Source organism: Oculina patagonica, chromosome 2 (assembly GCF_052425735.1).
Source record: "Oculina patagonica isolate OP01 chromosome 2, crgOcupat, whole genome shotgun sequence".
In the NCBI taxonomy this organism is placed as follows: Eukaryota; Metazoa; Cnidaria; class Anthozoa; order Scleractinia; family Oculinidae; genus Oculina; species Oculina patagonica.
The window spans coordinates 23,697,897-23,704,634 of record NC_135759.1 but is presented as its reverse complement, the minus strand read 5'-3'; the positions used below and the strand labels follow the sequence as shown (position 1 = coordinate 23,704,634).

At 38.3% G+C, this 6,738-nt stretch overlaps 1 protein-coding gene and 1 long non-coding RNA gene across 2 annotated transcripts in view; one reads left to right on the top strand and one right to left on the bottom strand.

Annotated features, from left to right (window-relative positions):
• The window catches only part of LOC144642228 (uncharacterized), a 28,067-nt gene that overhangs the window by 18,306 nt on the left and 3,023 nt on the right, over nt 1-6,738 (top strand). The window lies entirely within an intron of this gene.
• Nucleotides 2,615-6,088, bottom strand: LOC144643642 (uncharacterized). The gene is made up of 3 exons (XR_013568944.1): nt 5,606-6,088; nt 4,731-4,844; nt 2,615-3,231 (listed from the first exon to the last, which is right to left on the bottom strand). It is a non-coding gene; the product is annotated as an uncharacterized LOC144643642 (long non-coding RNA).

Below are 6,738 nucleotides of genomic sequence, written 5' to 3'. Positions count from 1 at the left end.
ATATATAGATTTAGGCAAGCCTAAAAGCGGAGCTCCCCATTTATTTAATTTTCACTGGAGCTTACAATGTTTTCATTCTAGTGAATAAGCGGCCAAAGTACTAATGTTTATGGCGGTTTATAGGTGCGACACAAATTTAAATAGCTCACGGTTATACTGAATGTCAGCAGTACGACAAAAATAATAATCTTAAAGCGGGGCAAAATCATTACTCATGGCACGAAAAATTACTTAAGAGTACAGTAAATTATCTGCTTTCTAGCAATAGAAAATAGTTTCGCGATCCTGTTATAGTTTCGCAGCAGTTTAGTAGACTCCACAATATATCTATTACATTGATATAGGATATATTCTACATATATTTCAGTGTCTGTCGGATTAGCTCAATCGGTAAGGTGCTAGTCTGCGTATCCGGAGGTCGTGAGTTCAAATCCCGGAGGGTCAATTTTTTTTTCTTTTTCTTTTCTTTTGTTTTTTTGTTTTTTGTTTTACCCCGTAGCAATAAAATGGTTTGTTTATTATATCAACCCGATTTAGCTTTCGATACTCCTTCATGTACGATGCTGGCTTTACAGATAGACACGAAAGTCATCGATCGATTATGGCTCTCCATGTCCACTTTTTTGGCGGTCGATTACTTTCTACACGTAATTTTCAGCCACATTTTGTTTCATTGCTTCTTGTTTTTCTTTTCAAACCTCTTTAAATTTTAAAGGCCGCCTTTATACGGCCGCCTTTATACGGCCTTCTTGCTTCACTATTTCTACCATCAAACTATGGCGGCCATCTTGCGCAACTCCGTACGTACGACGTACGCGCCCGCGAACCATGCCGCTATCCATGTTGACCATGAAAACTCATTTTGATAGTGTTCCTTCTTTCATGCGTATGGTGCTACGCTTAGGAGCTCCGCTAAAAATCATTCCTTAGAAACATAGGGCTTAACAAAACTCCTAAATTCAAATAAACGCCGGCCCTATCGGGCCAAGTTTGAAATAAACGCCGGGGGCGTTTAATCGAGAAAATACGGTAATTAATATTTTTCCTTATTTCTTTTTTACCGTGTCCGGGGGTGGGGGGGGGGGTACTCCCTAAAATTTACTATGGGGGTGTGCCGTTGCGTTGCTGAGACTCTGGACCTGTTCCAGAGACAAAAGGTTCAATTTGCGACCCTGTTCCAGACAAACACTGCAAAGTAGGTACCCTGTTCCAGCAATATCCACAATGGAAATATATGAAGATAGATATAAAAACACTACCGTACATCACAAAGCTCTCACTTGACTTCGTCTGTGGCTTGGAGATAAAGCGATGAAAGGAGCGGAGTTTCATAGCTATATACTTGATAGTGTTTAATCAGGATTCTGGGAAAACAATCAACCCTGTTCCAGAGTCAAAAGGGTGATTTGTATACCCTGTTTCAGAGTCAGAGAGACAAAAAGCATACCATGTTGAGCGGCACATACCCGTATAGCTCTTATATGGGAGTACCATCCCCCCTCCGGGTACCGTGTACAGCAACACCAAATAAGAGAACAAACAAAATCAATCAAAATGTTATAATTCCACCGAAAGCATTATTATAAAGAAGTCTGGATGGGAAATTATGTTGCAAAACGGGCAATTATGTTACCTTCATGTAGAAAAAAGGAGGGAGGAGTAGGGCTGCATGTCGGGGTAGATAGGCATATCACATGGCAAATTAGGCATTTTTGTTGTTGCTTTACCAGCTTTAAAAGAAAGAAAAAATCACTTTACATTTAGAGTATAAAGGAAATAACAAACATCTACATTTATAATAAGGTTGATTTTAATTTTTTTCATTCACTCATTTATTCATTTTCATTTTCACTAGTTGCCTATATTTTAATTTTGAATGGAAATGGCAGAGGTTATAGCTAATGGTTTACAGCATGTTGCCCAAACCAAGCTAACTCCAAGCAAACCGGAGTGAAAGCTAACCACAAGCAAACTAGAGTGAAAGCTAACCGCAAGCAAATCAGATGAATAAAGCTAACTGCGAGCAAACAGGGGTGAACCTAACTCCGGAAACAAAGAAGTGACATTCTGTCATTCCACCGAACAGGGTCACCCCATCCCCAACCCCCCCCCCCCCCAAAAAAAAAAAAAAAAGAAAGAAAATAAGAAGATAGCACCTTGTTCACTTTTACATGTCTTTTGACTCCCCTTCCTCTTAAGGGGTTTCACCTCACTTACAGAAAAAAAGCAAAAATTCTGGGAAGCTAGAATATTGTTTGTGAGTCTCAAACTCAGTTTTGTTATTTGATTACCCAGAAAAAAAAAATAGAATCATGTCTGCTTGTGTATAAAACTATGCAAGAAAAAATATAACATCAATACTTTGACTACTCTTTTAAAAATTTGTTTGTATTATTGTCCACATCTTTATGGAGTCATGTTGCCCATTTGTCATGGAGTTCACAAAGTAAGCAAGCGAGTCACAATTTGGTTGCTACATGGTACCTTATGGATACTGCAAATTTTATCTGGCTTTAGAATATTTCACTTATTTTAAAAATATAGCTGTTCTTATAAATTGTACACAGCATACAATACATAAGAATGAAATTGGTAACGTATATTGCTTGCAATAACGGTTTTAAACTCACCTATACTTTAGAATTACAGTACCACCAGTTTCAGCATAACTAATCCAAATTCAAATAATTACATTGCTTTGTAACTCCACTACCTCCCCCAAAGTCAACCAAAGATCTTATCATGTAATTAGACAACTACATGTAAGTCCTGTGTAGTTGAGGGCTCAAAACATTTGGACACTTGCAGGTCATGTTAACTTGCCAAACAGATTTTAGCTTGGTCACATGTGGTTTCTTACCAGTCAAAACATTGAAAATAGCAATTTTAAACTACCACCATTTCTGCTGTTACTGTTTTCGCTGCATATTTTTGAAAAGATCACTTCATAATGCCCTTGTTACATCTAACAAGATGTGAAAGTGACAGGTCAATCAAGAAGTCGTTTTCTGAAGTACACTGTAAATAGGTTAACATTTAAAATCTAAATTTTGCTTATTTGCAGCTTTTCTTGATTTTAATTTACATGTAATTTACTAGTCTCTTAAAAATAGCATCATGACGACACCCAAACATCGAGCTGGATTTAATCTTTCCTGTTTTCTATTTATGTCCTTGTCCTTGTCTTTTTTTGTGTCTGTGGCACTGCAAACTCTGCAACTCATGCTAACCCTGAAAAAAGTCAAATGCCACATATTAAATTAAAATTGATTAATTGTCATCAATATCAATAATTTATAAAACAAAACACTTAACTTGAGCTTGTTTAACTGAAGCCAAACCACTGGATGCAAAAGGATCCATTAGATATTTAACAGAGATGGATCAGCACAGACTATTTTTTTTACTGATAACTGCAAAGTCAACTAAATATTTTAATAAACTCAAAGCATCACTGCAAACCCTAACACCCCCTCTTACCGGTAATTAAAAGGTTTGGCCTTTAATCAACCCCCCTCCCCCTCCCGCTAGCCCTTTTGGAACTTCCATTGACCTTACATGGGATGGATCTGAATATTTGGGTTTTCCTTGGTATAAGAACCTGTGAAAAATGTCTGTTTTGAAGCTATTGTTTTCCTGCTCCATGTTGTTTTGAGGCTCTTTGATGCCTTGTTTCACTGGTTCATACACTGAGGATGAGCTGGCCATGGATTTCTGCCATAACCACACATTGGAATTTGTGAGGAGTTTGTGAGGGGAGGTGACATTCAAACCATTTAACCTTCCACAGTGAGGATAGGGTATAGATATTTTCTGGTACAAGATCTAGGCATTTCATGAAAACATACTTTTAGTGAAATATTAATTATTTAAATTGTCTACTAATACATTGTAGTTGTTTTGAATGTCATTGAAGAGAGACAAACTAACTCCCGAGTTAGGATTTCGAGTTAGGATTTCAAGTTGGATTTTTGAGTTGGATTTTCGAGTTGGATTTTTGAGTTAGGATTACAAGTTGGATTTTCGAGTTGGATTTTCGAGTTGGATTTTTGAGTTAGGATTACTAGTTGGATTTTCGAGTTGGATTTCGAGTAAGGATTTCGAGTTGGATTTTCGAGTTGGATTTTCGAGTTAGGATTTCGAGTTGGATTTTCGAGTTAGGATTTCGAGTTGGATTTTTTTTGACAAAGCAAAACCCATTACAATTATTGAAAGCTAACCATAAACAGGCTAACTGGAGTGCATAGTAGGCTAACCAAAGTGAATAGTAGGCTAACAGGAGTGTGTAGTAGGCTAACCGGAGTGCATAGTAAGCTAACTGGCGTGTATAGTAGGCTAACCGGAGTGCTTAGTACGGTAAGCAACTTGAAAATCCAACTCGAAATCCTAACTCGAAATCTAACTCGAAATCCAACTCCAAAATCCAACTCGAAAATCCAACTCGAAATCCTAACTTGAAATCCAACTTGAAATCTTAACTCGAAATCCAACTAGAAATCCAACTGGAAAATCGAACTTGTAAATCCAACTCAAAATCCTAACTCAAAATCCAATTTGAAATCCTAACTCGGTGAATAGGCAACCTCCATTGAGGAGTTGAATAATGAATGCAAATATTTCACAAAGTAAGAAGATCAGCAGCAACCAAATGCAGATTAAAGCAGCTGGGTAAAAAAAGAACGAAACTGAATAAAAACATATTTCAATTATAACTAATATAAACTAGATACCTGATTTACTTTGCTGTTGTCCACTTTGCACAGAGCATTCTATACCAAGTTCAACAAAACTTGACTGTAGGTATTGTTCATTCATTGCGGCTTAATGGCAGAATATAACACTACCTAAAAGAAGGATTGACATAATAATCTATTAAAAACCACCACACTAGCTCTAATTAATGGCCCTGTTTATAAAAGAATTTATAAAAAATTCTGTCTTATTTAATGGATCTCATCAAATATAATAATATTAGCCTCTTTCGTTTATACACTCAGTGTAGTGACCCTTCCTTCCTACAATGGGATATTTAGCTTTTCTACTTGGAGATTTCTTGTTAACTTACTTGTATAGAAAAAACATTGCCATTGCAAAGATACACATTCAACACTGTCATGGTGATAGTCAATGTAAGTTTGCATACACAGCTGCATACAGTGTCTAAAATGGCATGAATTACTAGTAGAGCGAACAATTGTGTTTTATAAAATTACTCAAAATAATTAACTAAGATAGTTTTATGTGGAAATAAACTGAGTTTTTTTTTTGTTTCTGCTAAGGTGTGGTAAAAACGTGTCAACGCAAGAAATTCGCAACGTAACGATCTCTTAGCGTATTCGTCCACGACCCTAAAATAGTTCGTTCAAACGAATTCCAACAGCGAGTAAATAAGAATAAATAGATGAATTAAAAAAACTAAAACACTAAGTTTAGCTGGGAGTTTAAATAAAAACATTAAGTCATTAACAGCTCATGAATTAATCGGAGGCGAAGCGGCCGCAGTTTTTCGTATTATCCAACCGCGTAGTACATGTGTAAGCATATAATTACAGATTTTCACAAAAAACATGGACTTAGTGTATTCAGTAAAGTCAAAGTTTGTTACCTCATATTTGAAGTCGGAGAATGCTTGTCAATTCACAGCAATTCAGCAGGGCAAAGCTTTCAACCAGCTCATGAATTAATCGGAGGCGAAGCGGCCGCAGTTTTTCGTATTATTATCCAACCGCGTTGTACATGATATGTGTAAGCTATAAATTATAACTTACTCCAGCACCACCGACCTTTGAATTATCTGCGAAGGTCTATTTCAGCCTTTTCCATCCGTGTAGCTATTGACACTTCTTTTTTCCTTCACTTCAGTTAATTGCGTTTAACTCAATTACTAGAGCTGGTCAGCCGCCGAAACGGTAGAAACTCGCTCGCTCTCCACCTGTGCCATTTTTTCGGATCTCCCCGTAAGCCCTTATCGTTTGCCATAACTTCCATGATGTGTAAAGCCTTTAGACGGGGTAGACCGAGAAATATTTACGTAGACATTTCTTTTTCCTGCTCGGTTTCTCCTTGTGCTTCGTTCAGCTTTCAAACTGACCGGGGTGTTTACTTTGTCCTTCATGTAAATCTAAATGGACTGACCATGGAAAAGTACTTGCGCCCGCGGACCAATAGCAATGCTATCACTTGGTCAGCGGTCAACTTCAAAAAAACACGCGTCCTTGACTAGTTCTAAACCTGAGCCCGCGACATGGTCATGTGATACTGGTCAGCGGATACGTTGTTTTGACAGCTGTCAATTGACCATAAAATGGATGTCCAATATCAAAGATCTTAGTCGATTACCTCACTCCTCACTCAGATTGTCTCCCCTCCCCCCTCTGCTTGGGTTGCCTTGGGACTCCCCTCCCCCTCCCCGAGAGTCTGTACGCGCGCGCGGTCGGGCGTACGCACCAAATTTTTTCGGCCTCCTGGGTTTACAAAAATTCTCTCGTACCCGCATTACCCATGGTGCTCCGCTCCGCGCGCTGGCGCGCGCTGAGGAGCTCCGCTATTATTTTAATTCCATTTCTAGTTACCAGCCGCCGGCTGGCACAGACGCAGAGCAAGTTGTTGTTCGTGAGATGCCACGCCCAAATGATCCCGTGAAAAACCTGATCATCTGCATGAGTGACCTTCACCTTGACTCACAATGGAGTGAAGGAATTCAGGAACGACTAGTTGGATTTATGGAACAACTTAAAA